The sequence below is a fragment of the Emys orbicularis genome, chromosome 4 (genome assembly GCF_028017835.1).
Source record: "Emys orbicularis isolate rEmyOrb1 chromosome 4, rEmyOrb1.hap1, whole genome shotgun sequence".
NCBI lineage: Eukaryota > Metazoa > Chordata > Testudines > Emydidae > Emys > Emys orbicularis.
Genome location: NC_088686.1, coordinates 98,185,502 through 98,201,182, shown reverse-complemented (window position 1 = coordinate 98,201,182; position 15,681 = coordinate 98,185,502). Strand labels below are relative to the sequence as shown.

General features: G+C 43.7%; 1 protein-coding gene across 1 annotated transcript in view; it reads left to right on the top strand.

The window, feature by feature from the left end:
• Positions 1–12,327: 12,327 nt before the first annotated feature.
• BMAL1 (basic helix-loop-helix ARNT like 1) overlaps positions 12,328–15,681 on the top strand; it is a 112,913-nt gene continuing 109,559 nt past the window's right edge. The window contains exon 1 of the mRNA XM_065404534.1: positions 12,328–12,391. The gene's annotated coding sequence lies outside the window, so the exon portion shown is untranslated. The remainder of the gene's footprint in view (positions 12,392–15,681) is intronic.

Genomic DNA, 15,681 nt, shown 5'->3' with positions numbered 1-15,681 from the left:
CAAATAATCCATCTAGGTTCTTGCACTGTGCCCATCAATGTGATATCTCAGTAACCACATGACTTTCCTCCACTTTCTTCAGATATCCTGTCCCTTTCCTCTACACTCACCAGGAGCCATTATCCTCTGTGGTCAGCTTTTAGACAGCTTTTAAGGGTGGCTAAGAATTTAGTGGCTTCAGATGAAAAAGGACTTTACTGACTTTTTTAATGAATGGATGGATGGGAAAAGTCCTGGAACATCATGGCAATGGACAAGCTATTTGTATCTACAAATAGATTGCAGTATCTAAACTTTGTTGAAACCTGGCAACCATTTTCTACTTACGTAAATTAATATCTCTGAAATGGAGCTAAATCACGTATGCTGCCTGGCTTTTCACATAATTGATAAATACACAATGGCTCTTCTGTTATATGTGTTGTTCATTCGATTTCTCCCAGCGTTTTTATTATTGAGTCTTCTTTTTGTTGCTCTTTTAGGCAATGTACTCTATATTTTGCCACATTCTTTTCTGCATCTTACTGTATGTTCTGTGTGCATTAAGGGTATCTTAAAGATATGTAATTTGTTCACATCATAAAAAAGTTACCATGGACTATAACTGATGTTACTGAAAGACAAGACTAAATTTAAAAAAAAATTAAAAGAGACAGAAGATGCACATAGAAAAGGCAGTGACACTTAAAAACTGACAGAATACAGTTACATTAGAATAGACTTCACAACATTATATTACTATTATTTATCATTTATATTGTGGTATTTTCTAGAGACCTCAGATAGATCCTTTGTGTTAACCACTATCCAAATATATAGTAAATGGCCCTGAGCAGAAATCTTAAAATGCAACAATTGACGTGCAAGATAGTGTCTCTCAATGTCCATTCATAAAGACTCTGAATTATCCAATTTTTTTGTTTTTTCAGGCAAATCTATTTCCACTTGTTTCTAGCAGAACAAATGTACCAAACACATCAAACTTCCCAGTTTTCCAAGAAGTGTCTGCTGCTTGTGATGCCAAGTTCAATTGCTTTGTTTATATTATCAACTTTTTGGAAACTCCATTCTAGTCTCCTATCTGATTCATTAGTGCAGCTGAGTAACCTTCCTGGAACTCACTTGGAACAAGAGGGAATCCTTCCCTAAGTACTTCCTGTCTTTTCACATAAAGTGATGATGGACATAGTATACTTACTCCTACTTTCCCCATTCTTCAGCCTCCAGGCACACCCATGGATGGAATTATCTGTATCCCTGAGTGTGTATTTTAGAATATCTCAAGTTGCTTATCCTTAATGTTGTTCTGCTTACAAATACTGTACATATACTAAAGTAAAAGATAAAATACATTTGCTTAATATTAACAAGTATCAAAATAATATTAATAAATGTATAAATTAGACAATGTTCTTCTTTAGTCTGTAGATTGCAAGGAAAACATATTTCATTGCAAGTATGAAGCATGTAGTTTTTTTTGTTTGATTTTTTAAGTGATAACTACTGCGACATAAACTATGGCTGAATTTAATAAGCCATGCATGGCACTTATTATAGACTTCAGTCAGTGCATCTTATTTGGTGCACCAAGCAAATTTGAGGGATATGATGAGACAACTTGATGTCCCTGGAAAGATAGTGTCATTAACAGAAGAAGAGTTCTATAATGGAATGGAAAGCCAAGTTTGAGTCAATGGCAGATACATGGCATGGTTTCCTATCTCCACAGGAGTTCAGCAAGGGCTGCGTTCTGTCACCATTGTTCCTCAGTATTGGCATTGATTGACTGATGGATAAGCATATGGAGGCAGCTGTTGGTGGCGTTGAACTGACTTCAAGTTCTTGTTTTGTTGGCTCAGTTTAGTGAGTCACTGCACATGATGGCCAATCAGATAGGGCAAGAAGCAGCGCACATTAGTCTGATTATTAATCCAGATAAAATTTAGTCCCTGGCTATTACAAATAAGCAGCCTCCAGCTCCAGATTACAGCCAACTCAGTATTAACCTGTCTGGACAGGACATTTAGCAGGTGACAACTGTCAGATATCTGGGCAGCATCACACATAGTGCTGGAGAATGCTTGGAAGATGTGAACACTTGTATAGCAGTAGCTGCTGCCATGTTCTGAGCCCTTCAGTGTCCTTTGTGTGGACATTGTGACATCAAGTTTGTTACAAAATTGCAGATCTACAGAATCACAGGTATATCAACTGTATTGTATGGAATGAAACATGGCTGCTGAGAAAGGCTGAAGAACACAGGATTGACATTTTTAATTCTTGTCGTCAGCTGCTCCATATCAAGTGGGACGACAAGATCAGCACCGGATTGTTTTCGGTGGCTTTCTTGATATGGACATATCATTAGAATGGAAGACCAAAAAATTCTGAAGTGTGTGTACCACGGAATGCCGCTCCATGGCTGGCGACCATGTGAGCAGCAAAATTGTAGCTAAGGCAGTAGGCTGGGATTTAGGCAATCTGGGTTCAAATACACATATTTCCTGTGTGACCCTGTCCCTGGCAAATCACAATCTCTCTGTGCCTCAGTTCCCCATCTGTAAAATGGGAATAATATTTCCTTTCTCTCACTCTTTGCCTTTCTTGTAGGTTGTAAACTCTTTGGGGCAAGGACTAAATTATTATGTGTATATACAGTGCCTAGCATGATGGAGTCCTGATCTCAGTTGTGGCCTCTAGGTATTACTGTAATATACACAAATAACAACTGTTCTGTATTATGATTTTGACTTGCCAATAATGTAGTGAATATGTAAATATTGAATAGTTACATTTTTAAAAAATAGATAATACAAACAAAATCCTTTTCCTTAGGCCAAATCCTTATCTCAGTTACACAAATGTAAATCCAAATACCACCACTGCCTTCAACAGAGTTATACCTGTATATCTGAGGTCAGAATCTGACCCCTAGTTATTAAGCAATTCCTGGCATGTTCCAATATGCAAGGACCCGGAATCATGTCTTTCTGTGTTTGGAAAATGGCTAGCATATTTGGATGCTGCTGCATATAAATAAATAATAGCCACAGATGTTTCCTAGCCCAAATGGACTGTACACACACATTTGACAGCAAGGAAACCTCTAGTTCTAATTTTGACTCTGTGAGTGATTAAGCACATGTCTATACTACAAACATTTGCTGCTGCAGTTAGTATATCACTTGTGTATGTACATACTTGGCTCCTTGCACTGGCACTGCATATACTCACCAGGAGTGCTTGTTTTGATGCACAGTGAGGTGCACCATGGGTAGGTATCCCAGCGTGCAACTTGCCACTATCCAGTGCACTGTCTTTTGGGAAATTTTGGCAATGCATGGTGGGGCAAAAAAAGAATCACGCACAGGTGTGACTGGGACTTTGGGGTCAAGTTCCCATCATGCAACTTTCTCCATCCCATAATGCCATCTCTATCCCATAATTTTCACTCCTATTTTGAAAACCCCAAGAACCCACATGGGATTTCTCACTGTCCACCTCTTTGACAGAAGCATGGAGCTATGCCTGCATAGCTCTGCATTATTGTCAGGAATGTCAGGAGTGTTGCAAGCACAGGGTGAACTATCCTCCAGTATGTGCAGAACCGGAAGAAGAGTGGCAGGGAACATGATGATTTCCTGGAGGGCAGATTGCTGTGGGACTCAGTGAGAACCAATTCAAGGTTGTTAATGGAGTTCATGGAGCAGCTGCAAATGGTGGAGCACCACTTCTCGGCCTGAGAAATGAGCACTGGCTGGTGGAATCGCATCATAATGCAGACTTGGGGTGACAAGTAGTGGCTGCAGAACTTTCAAATGTGCAAGGCCACATTCCTAGATCTATGTGCCAAGCTCACCCCCATTCTCCAGTTTAGGGACACCAGAATGAGAACTGTGTTGACAGTGAAGAAGCGATTGGTGATCACACTGTGGAAATCTGCAATGCCAGATTACTACCAGTCAATGGGATATCACTTTGGAGTTAGAAGATCCACTATAGGGGCTGTTGTCATGCAAGCATACAGGGCCTTTAATCATCTCCTCTATGCAGGACTGTGACTCTCAGCAATGTGCAGGACATAATGGATGGATTTGCAGCAAGGGGACTCCTGTACTGTGGTGGAGTGATAGATGGCTTGACCCTTGGCTCTGGTAACTGACAGTTGACTCTGGTGCTGACCCTTGACTTCATTCGCCACCCTGGATGCCTGCTGTGCCTACTAGACCTGACTCCTGCTCTGACTACTAGGCCAGACCACATCTTGGTCCATAACACTCTGTGCCTGTTTCCCCAGTCTGTGAAATGGGGATAATACTTAACTCACAGGATGTTGTGAAAATTAATTAGTTAACATAGTACTTTGAAAATGTAAAATGCTAATTACATATTATGATTCTAGCTAGCTCTTCTATCATGGGCTTCCTCTTTAGCCCTTAAAACAATCTCATCACAATTGGTGTTAAAGCCTTCTCTGCTTGAGCTCCTACTCCCAGGAAAAGCCTTCATGCTATTCTCCATTTTATTGATCCTTGCCTTCATTTCAAATCATAGATGAACATAGATCTCCTTTCCCTTGCCTATAGTGTGAAACATGGCTTGAAATCATGTGGAGTGAGAGTCTCTTATTGGTTCAATGGATTTTGCTTCTCTTATAGCAAAGCTTTACTCCAGTTTTACTCTACTGTAATCATATGCCATCTGTTCTAATTCTCTTGGAATGCAGTAATTACCACCTACCAGATAGATATTTGCTGCATTTCCAAGGGAATTTTCCTTTCTCAGATCCTGTGAAGTTGCCACTACTCTGTAGGGGAGGAAAAGTAGAGAGAAGCACCTTGGCCTCAGACTTGCTGAAGAGGAGTCAGATTAGTTTTAGAGCTTGTCTATGTTAACATCTGTTCACAGCAAACTGGGGTGTAAGTCTACTCTGCATTAGCCTGCCATACACTGTGTCCAGGTGGATCCTGCTGCCGCGCACTAAAAGTTCCATACTGAGTTCTGACCTACCCCATTTGAAACGGTAGTAGATTAAAGTGCATTAGGAATATTTTAGTGCATGGCAGCAAGATCTATGTGGACACATGTTGAGCAGCAGGCTAGTGAGGGGGTAGATTTGCTGCAACTTGTTGCAAACTAAGTGTGTGTGTAGACAAGCTCTTACTAAAAGATGCTCCTAATTGCCCATGTGTCATACAGTCCTGGTCTACGCTGGGGGGGGAGGATCGATCCAAGATACGCAACTTCAGCTACGCGAATAGCGTAGCTGAAGTCGAAGTATCTTGGATCGAATTACCTGGGGTCCACAGGGCGCAGGATCGACGGCCGCGGCTCCCCCGTCGACTGCGCTACCGCTGCTCGCTCTGGTGGAGTTCCGGAGTCGACAGTGAGCGCGTTGGGGGATCAATATATCGCGTCTTAACAAGACGTGATATATCGATCCCGGATAAATCGATTGCTACCCGCCGATACGGCGGGTAGTGAAGACGTACCCAAAGAGTAGCTAATCCCAGAGTGAAGGTAGTGGTTCCCTAAGAGTCCAACCAGCTGTAGTGCCCCCTTCCAGTGTGAAGAGACATTGCCAGCAATCCCAAGGTAAAGAAGAGGGATTTTTTGCAAGATAGACCATCTTCTGTTATAGCAAAACTACTTATAGAAACGTTGGGTTTTTGTTGTTGTTGTTGTTGTTGTTTTGTAACAAGGAAAGAATCAGTCCTAGTTCTGGCATCAAGTTTAAAAGTAAAAGAACATAATAGTGGGAGGTATCAAAAGCATTATTAAAGTGGTTATCAACATTTTTCATTTATCAGAAACCAGAGTTTTCAGTAAATAAAAAGTTTTGATGAGTGTTTCAATAAATTGTGATAGGTTTAGTAAAAAGCAAATAATTTTTAAAAGTCAAGGTTTTTGTGAACTTTTCACTTTTTTTTTTTAAATAAGGGCCATTTTTCTATTTTAAAAATGTTGTATTTGAAAATTTTCAATCAGCGCTATCCTGAACTTAGACACTCGCACTCCCAAACTCTGAGACAGCTCAGATCAAGATCTGACTATTGCAGTTACTTTCTGAATCTATAATAGGCTGGACCAAATCTCAAAACCCCCAAACTTTGAGAAGTTTTGAATCCATATCCAGATTTAAATGTTGTGTCTTGGGCCTCTGTCTAATAAATAAACAAATATTAGAGAGAAGGGAAGATTATAATTTCTTAGGTCTGTGTACTGTAACCTCATTTTCCTGTTTTTTCTTCACACTACAGGACAGCAAGATTGCCAACTCTTGTGATTTTATCATGAATCTCACAATATGTAGTGTTTTTTTCTTAAGGCTGCTGGGAATCAAAAGATTGTATAAAAATCTAATCTTTCATTCAAAAAGTTTCCAGCCCTCATGGCTGCAGACAAAACCTTGTAAACACGGTTGTAAACATGAAGAAAGTGCATACCAGAAAGCTCAGAAAACAGAAAGCAAACAAAAAGAACCAGATAGTTATTATTTTTAAGCCAATTTCATGATCTTTTGGGACTTGACTCATGATTTTTGAAAGCTTAGGATTGGCACTACCGTGGCAGGAACAAAATGATAGGTATTTATGTAAATAAAAGTAGAAAAGCTTGTATTCTCCCATCTTAAATGTTGTAATGCCTCAAGGATCTGAAGAACCTGAGAAGAATGGGAAAGCAATAGTTCAGTGAGATGAACTGGTACTATAAAGTATGCACAGGAATGTAATAGAGTTAACTTTTTAGATTCTGTTAAAGAAACACAGAGGAGCTATGGTATATGATTAATCTGTCATAGTAAATATGATATCAGCTGCAACCTGTTTAGGTTTATTTCAAACAGTAACTTACAGATACTATTCTAAACCAATGTAGCCAATGGGCCAAATTCTCCTCTTACTTATGCCAGCACAACTCATTTGAAGTACATGGTGCTACAGCAGTGCAACAGAGAGTAAAATGTGTCTCAGTACATTTGTGAGTTGCTTTTTAAGCACACAAGCACAGTAGCAAGCCATGAACGCATTTTATTAAGCCTTGCTAATTTTCTGTCAGTTCCAGGAGCTATAGATTTTATCCATGTAGATATCTTAAATTCAAAATGCAAAATAATAATAATAATAATTAATAATAATAATTAAAAAAAACACTTGGAAAAAATATCCTTCAAAAAAGTACTAATACCAAAATCATTGTTGGGATGCAATAATAAACATCCTGAGTCTACAGTTAGGTGCTAATAAATTTGGAATTAATACATTTTAAAAAAATAAATATGTAGGGTAATGCTTCCAGACTTTTGAATGTACCACAAGACCTTAAGTGACAATTCTCTCTCTCTCTCTCTCTCTCTCTCTCTCTGTATCTTTAACTGAGACCCAAAATGAATGTCAAAATGAATACTCTAGAATAAAGACAGATTCAACATTCTCATGATAAATGTCCCCTTCATCATCAACTTTCTAGACAAACATCATATAGAAGCTTTTTCTCTCCTTTTTTCAAATATTAACTTTTAAAAACTACTAATCCGCTTATATTTCTCGTGTTAAAGAAAATCACTGTAGTGGCTTCAGTTGATTTATTATGGAGCAACCACTTAAGGTTGCAAGTAAATTTCTGTTTAAAGCCAAAATTTGCTTCTTCTCTAAAACCCACACCAGCCTTGAAAATTGTTAAGTCGGGTGCGGGGTCTGGGTAGAGTACCTGGGGAAAAATGTAGGCTACTTGCACAGGGGGCTCCTGAAATATAGCACTCCCAAATAGCTGCTTACAAAGTTTCAAAAGTCTTCTAATGCTTTTTTGTGCACAGATAGAGAATAAATGAGGGTTAAGATACATGAAGCTTATTTCTCTGAAATGAGATCTAGTGCACAATATGAAGAATAACGTGAAATTAAAAAAATAAAATGTTATTAGACCTTGTTTTGTAACTATAGAGTGGCATGATTGTGTCAGTGACCGATAGTGTTGTAATCCACTAACAGATTACCAGTACTGTAAAGACTTCTGACCAAAGTACTCTGCTGTGCTGTACTTCCCAGTATGTTCTGAATTTTGAGAGATACCTCCCCATCAGAATACCCTTTAGCCTAAGGGAAAGTGCACTGCCCATAAATTCAAGTCTCCTTTTCTATCTACTGCTGTTAATATTTCCGTACACTTCAGAACCTTTATTATTATTGACCACAGTCTGATGCCCCTACCCTAAGAGGCAGACAAGTATAATACCTTCTTATATCTTTCCCCCCACCTCCCATTTTACAAATATGGTACTTGAGAGGTGAAACAATGTTAATTCTGGCAGAGATGGGAGTAGAATCTAGGTCTCTAACATGGCAGACCCAACTCACTTCAATCTTAAATGTATCACTTCCTAATTCTTTACGGCTTGTCTTTGCAACCTTAATAGTTTTAATATATAATAGTCACTTATAAAGTTCTTTACAAACTTGCAGCAAGATGTGTCCTGCTCTGAACAGCTTGTAATCTAAGATTAATCTAACAATTAAAAATAGGGTGACCAGATAGCAAGTGTGAAAAATTGGGACAGGGGGTGGGGGGTAATAGGAGCCCATATAAAAAAAAGAACCAAAAATCGGGACTGTCCCTATAAAATTAGGACATCTGGTCACCCTAATTTAAAAAATATAAATAAAGAGTAATGTATGGTTGGTATGTGCCATCAGATACCAAAAGCCAGAATTTGATTAACCTGATGTTGTCACTTTCTTTAATACCTCATTAATAGAAACTACAATAACAAAAACTATCTAATGTAAAGTGACTATAGGTGGGAAGTCACAACATATGGCCTACTGTGTGGCTGCTCTCCCACTGGAATAGATGCAGACCAGTATGCTTGGCAATTGGCATCATTCCCTGGCCAATAATTACTGTGCATTAACCCAGATGATGGGGCGTGCATGTATGGAGAATCTTTCTTTAAGGTGGAAGGAAACAGTGACGAAAACTGCAAAAATTCATGGATAAGAAGCCAGAGAAATTCCTCCAGTTGCATGACCCGTATGTGTTCAAAAATATTTTAAAACTTCCCAGCCAAGCAATGTATTTTCTCCTTCTCTTTTTTTCCATATGATGTGTATTTTCATTTGCTGAATACATAATATGCTATTTACTGTGACCTGCTGGAGGGTTGCTATTTAAGATCTTCCTGATTTGAACAGGGAGATTCTGCATCCTGCAAGGGCCACTTGTGGTCAATATTCACAAGTCCCAAATCAATTTAATGGCAAGCAGACCTTGATGCTGCCATGAGATGAGATCATGTTCTATGGTGATGGGCTGAAGTAACAATGACAATGTGAGAAAATAATATTGCAGTGTGAGCTTCTGAGGCGATGTGATGCTAATAAACATTAGATGAAATTTTGATGTGATGACGTGATAGGATAACATAGGAGATTTTGAGGCAATGGGATAACGTGTTACAAGTGGTGTAATGATAATACAATGCAATGTTTGGGTGTGGTACAGTATATGAATGCAACAACATTGTGATTATGCAGTGGCGCAACACATCCTCTCTGTGTACAAGTACTGAGATGTCCATGTTTCTTCCTACTCACTTCTTAGCATGTGTAACTTTAGACTGTAAACTGGGGCAGTGAGTGGCTTTACTATGTTCTGTAAAGTGACTAGCACACTTTAAGAGCTGTATAATAATACTATTGCATTAAGACACTACATGAGCCTATTGTGAAATGCTATAGCATTTGGTAGCAAAGCTGGGGTGCTGTGAGGTGGTGATGCTGTGGGTATACTGCTGTGACACTGTATGAACACTGTGAGGCAATCTTGCAAGGACACTGTTGTGCAAGGCACTATGGGATAAGGATAAGTGTGAGGCAGTAATACGACAGTGATGCTGTAATAATAAATAATTAATGGAGATATCCCATCTCCTAGAACTGGAAGGGACCCTGAAAAGTCATCAAGTCCAGCCCCCTGCCTTCACTAGCAGGACCAAGTACTGATTTTGCCCCAGATCCTCAAATGGCCCCCTGAAAGATTGAACTCACAACCCTGGGTATAGCAGGCCAATGCTCAAACCACTGAGCTATCCCCCCCCCCTGTAGTGTAAGGGGATAATGTAGAAGCCTGAGGAAGTAACACTGAGCAGGTTCTGTGGTGCAAGATCATGACCAGGGATCCTAGTTTTCCGTGATAAAAAACCCAAAATTCTCTGATGAAAAAAACCATAAAAATTTGCATTTCCCCTTGATTTAAATGAAATACTGAACTTTCATTTCCCATGTCTCGATATATAGGTATTAGTTGAACACAATGTTTTATTGATACATTTACAATTTTTAAGCTGACAGCGCAAGTGCCGCTGCCCAGGGCTGAAGCTAAAGCCCTGCCGCATGGACCTGATAGCCCGAGCCCCACCCATTCTTCTGATTATCCAAATTATTGATTATCCAATCTGGCCCCAGTCCCAATTAGATCAGATAATCGGGGTCCACTGTATATGTTTTTATTTTTTCACAGATGTAAAAGCTAAAGATTATCTGTAAAAATGCAAATTCCCTGGCAAACGGATTTCTAGGATTCCTTTTGATGACGATGTGAGTGACATCATGGTTCAAGGCAATGATGCAGCAGTGGAAGCACTGCTGTGACACAACAGGGATGATATAGCATCACGAGACAAGGCTAGGGTTTCCACCTTTGTGATTGCAGAAAACGGAAGAATCTTGCCCCACCCCCTGCCTCGCCCCTTCCCCAAGGCCCCCCTGCCCCGCCCCTTCTCCGAGGCTCCGCTCCCCGCTCAGTCCATTGTCCCTCCCTCTGTCGCTCGCTCTCCCCCACCCTCACTCACTTGCTCATTTTCACCGAGCTGGGACAGGGGTTTGGGGTACAGGAGGGGGTACGGGCTCTTGGCTGGGGGTGCAGGCTCTGGAGTGGGACCGGGGATGAAGGGTTTGGGGTGCAGAAGGGGGCTCTGGGCTGGGGCCAAGGGGTTCGGAGTGTGGGAGGGGGCTCAGGGCTGGGTCAAGGGATTGGGGTACGTAAGGGGGTGCAGGCTCTGGGAGGGAGTTTGGGTGTGGGAGGGGGCTCAGGGCAGGGGCGGGCAGTTGGGGCACAGGAGAGGGTTCAGGGTGTGGGCTCCAGGCGGTGCTTACCTCAGGCAGCTCCCAGGAAGCAGTGACATGTCTCTCTGGCTCCTAGGCACAGGAATGGTCAGGGGGCTCCACGTGCTCCCCTGTCTGCAGGCGCCGCCCCCACAGCTCCCATTGGCAGCGGTTCCTGGCCAATGGGAGCTGCAGAGCCGGAGCTCAGGGTGGCGCTTGCGCCATGGGTAGTGGCAGCGTGTGGAGCCCCCCTGGCTGCCCCTGCACCTAGGAGCCAGAGGGAAATGCTGGAGGCTTTTGGGAGCTGTACGGAGCCGGACGCTGTGGCCAACTGCACTTTTAGCGGCCCGGTCAGCTGTGCTGAGCAGAGCCACCAGGGTCTCTTTTTGACCGGGCATTCTGGCCGAAAACCGGACGCCTGGCAACCCTACACAAGGCCATTGTGGTGACACAGCAAGGTCAAGCAGTAACAGTGAGGAGCTACTGTGGCATGAAGGGAAGATATGGAAGCATGAAGCAGTGGTCACACTGGCAGTGATGATGCTGCAGCACAACGGGATGGTGTAACAGTGTAAGGTAGTGACCCTGCACTAGAAGGTGGTGACACTGTAGTGACGATGCAGGGTGAGGTGATGATGTAGTGGCCCAGTGATGTCATGGCAATGACATAGAATCATAGAATCGACAGGGTGGGTGATGTCATAGTGATGACACGGCAACTGCGTGAAGCTGCTGTGGTGAACTGACCCACAGGAAGAATTGTTCAGAGACCCCCCCTCCAGCTCGCCCGCCAAACCGCTCCCCAGAGTCCGATCGGGGCAAAAGCGCGCCCGGCAGCACCAGCAGCGCTACATCCGGGTCCCGCCCGCCACCGAAGCGTTACGCAACTGCTGACTCCGCCCCCTCATCGCACACGCACGCCCCGCCTCTCCCCCCTCCCCCCCAGCCCCTAGTTAGTACTTCAGTGGGGCGGGAGGAAAACTGCGAAGTCCCTTTCTGATTGGGTCCCTCTCCTTGGGCGTGCGCGGATTGATCGGAGTTCTGAGGGGCAGGTCCTGGAGGCCCGCTTGCAAGCCATTGGACGACGACTTTTGTGAGCGGCTCGCTCATTGGCGGAGAGGGGCGCTAGGTCTCGGGCTGGGGGAAGAAGCTATTGGCTGGAAAGTAGGTTAGTGGTGCGACGTTCAGTGGCAAGCCAGGCGGAAAGTAGGTCAGGGACGGGGGCTGCCTGCGTTGCCCATAGCCCTCACCGCGCCGCCGAGGGGCACCGACCCCCTCCCCCCTATACGGTGAGGCGAGAGGGGTGGGGAAGAGGGGCTGGTGCCGGTCGGGGACCCGGCGGGGGAGAGACGGGGGGACTCCTGTCAGAGGGGGGAGAGACGGGGTTACCGTCAGGGAGAGTGCGGGGGCGAGAAAAGGGGGGCGATTCCTTTCCGGAGTCCAAGAGAGACTGGGGGCGAGGGGAGTGTGTGTGTACATCGAGGGGGCGAGGGGCAGGGAGTGGGGGTGTATGGAGGAATGGAGGTGTATTTTGGGGGTGTATGGAGGAGTGGAGGTAAGGGTGTGGGGGTGTATGTTGGGGGGGGTGGGGGTGTGTGGAGGGGTGTGGGGTATTTGTATGGGAGGAGGGGGTGTTTGTGGACACCCAGCAGAAATATATATTACAAATGTGTGTGTATACTGTATCTACATTACAGGTCCCCAATCCCCATACCCTGACCCCCCCCCCCTCCCCCTGCCCAGTGTATCCCCAGGGTATATAGTTTTCAATGCTTCGTGAGGGAAGAGGTGGGGGAATAGACCGAGTGCCTCCTTCTGAGTGGAGAGCAGCATTCTCTCTCTTCCAGCCATGGCTAAGGCATAGTGTCTGGTTCAACTTGGGGTTTGTTTTTGTTAAATAACCCCCTGCTGTGTGGTGTAATAAATGACATCAGTTAACCATAAGCGTATATATAAGAACCTAATGGAAATACTAAGACGTCAAACAGGATGAAATGGGCTTATTAATACACAGAAGGAGAAGCTGCAGGTGGATTCCACTGGTTATAGTTTACATGGTGGAAGATATCATGCATCAGTTCTTAGTGCTTAGAGTCTATCTTAGTACATTGGTTAAAATAATTTGCTTTACTTGTAAATCTGAGGTAATTATAATTATTCTGTGCGGAAAATGTCCAGTGCTGGAACAAAGTGTGGTTCGGTCCCCTCATGTGCTCTCTGAAGTATGAGGGCTCCCAGCCTTCCTGTAAGCAGTATTTGAGTAGACTCTCACCATTTTGCAGAGGCAGAAGAAGAAAGAGTGGGGCAAAGAGTATTAGGCCAGAAAATCTTGCTGTTTGATCATATTTAAAATGGTTGACAGTCTTTTCAAATTTGCCTTGCTCTCTTAGTTAGCTGAGCTGAGTTCAACCACTGAACCAAAGCGTATTGGTCCCTCTTTATGTAGGTCATCCTTGGGCCTGTTATCCCACTGTTGGCTGCCTCTGCTGTCTACCATAAATTATGTACCTGGTGGAGGGTTTGCTTATGTGAAGAATGGGATAGTTTGATGAACAAAAATGTATGTAGTTTTAGACACCCCTTCACACCAATGTAAACAGGGTTTAAACATCATTTAAAACAAGTTAACTGGTCATGATCAATCCTAAAATCCTCCTATGGATCCTTTCTGTACTGGGTTCTAAGTAGTGTCTAAAGTATTAGCTAACTAACTTTAAAAAAAACAAAATAAAAGCTACAAGACACACTATAGGAAAAGATCGAATTCCAACTGAAATGCTGAAACATGGTTCTTTGCAGACTTGATGCTCTGCTAAATTCTTCCCTGCCACCTAAACTTACTAATCCTGAAACTATCGTTGTATGCAGTGTTGTTGTAGCTCTGTTGGTCCCAGGATACTAGAGAGAGAAGGTGGGTGAGGTAATATATTTTATTGCAGTGGTTCTCAAATTTATTTGATCGTGCCCTCTTCTTTGTGTCTAGTCATTTACGCTCCCCCTGCTCCCACCACACAAGAACATATACCGCCAGCTCTGAAGGCTGAGTGTAAAGTGGCAACTGCTGACCAAGCGCCCAGCACCCCGTCAGCAGCAGCAGCACGGAACTAAGGGTGGCATGGGATGGCATTGCTGGCACTGGCAGTGGTGCTGCCTTCAGAGCTGGGTGCCTGGCCAGCAGCCACTGCTCTCCTAAAGCTTCTCTCTCTCACACCACACACACACACACACACCCAGAATACATTCCGTGCCCCCCAGTTTGAGAACCTCTGTTTTATTGGACCAACTTCTGTTGGTCAGAGAGGCAAACTTTCGAGCTTACACAGAGCTCTTCTCTGGAAGCTCGAAAGCTTGTCTCTCTCACCAACAGAAGTTGGTCCAATAAAGATATTACCTCATCCACCTTGCCTCTCTAATCCTGAAAGTATAATAACTGTCCAAAAGAATAATATTTAAGCTTTCGTGACTACAAACTATATCTAGTCAGTAAAACTAATATGAACATTAGAATATCTTTAATGAGAACTGCTATCTTAATACTGTCCTTTAAGACTTAGGGTATGTCTACACTACGAAATTAGATCGAATTAATAGAAGCCGGTTTTATAGAAATCGGTTGTATACAGCCGATTGTGTGTGTCCCCACATAAAATGCTCTAAGTGCTCTAGTCGGCGGACCGCGTCCACAGTACCGAGGCTAGCGTCGACTTCCGGAGCATTGCACTATGGGTAGCTATCCCACAGTTCCCGCAGTCTCCGCCGCCCATTGGAATTCTGGGTTGAGATTCCAATGCCCGAATGATGCAAAACAGTGTCGCGGGGGGTTCTGGGTACATGTCGTCAGGCCCCTCCCCCTCCGTCAGAGCAACGGCAGACAATAGATTCGCGCCTTTTTACCTGGGTTACCTGTGCAGACAACATACCACGGCAAGCATGGAGCCCGCTCAGCTCAGCTCACCGTCACCATATGTCATCTGGGTGCCGGGAGCCGTGGGACTGCATTGCTACACAGCAGCAGCAGCTAACTGCCTTTTGGCGGTAGACGGTGCAGCATGACTGGTAGCCTTCATTGGCGATCTGGGTGCCGGCAGCCGTGGGGCTGCATTGCACCAGCCCCCTTGCCTTTTGGCAGTAGATGGTTTATTACGACTGGTAACCGTCCTCGTCGTACAGCGGTGGCTGTCAATCATGGGCACCTGGGCAGACATGCTCAGTCCTATGGAACTGTCTTGATGATGATGGTTATCAGTCGTAGTATGCCATTTTCTGCCACGCGCCCTGTTGGCTCATCGCACGTTAGCTGAGTCTTCCCTGAGCAGCAGATCGTGCAATAGGCCTGAAGGCTAACTGCCAAGCGCCCAGAAAATGCCGAGGGCTATCAGTCATGCTGCACCGTCGTCTTAAGATGTAAAAAATAGATTTGTTCTGTATTCATTTCCTTCCCCCTTCCCTCCGTCAAATCAATGGCCTGCTAAACCCAGGCTTTTGAGTTAAATCTCTGGGGGGGGGGGGCATTCTGTGTGACAGTTGTTTGTGTTTCTCCCTGATGCAAAGCCACCTTTCTTGATTTTAATTCCCTGTA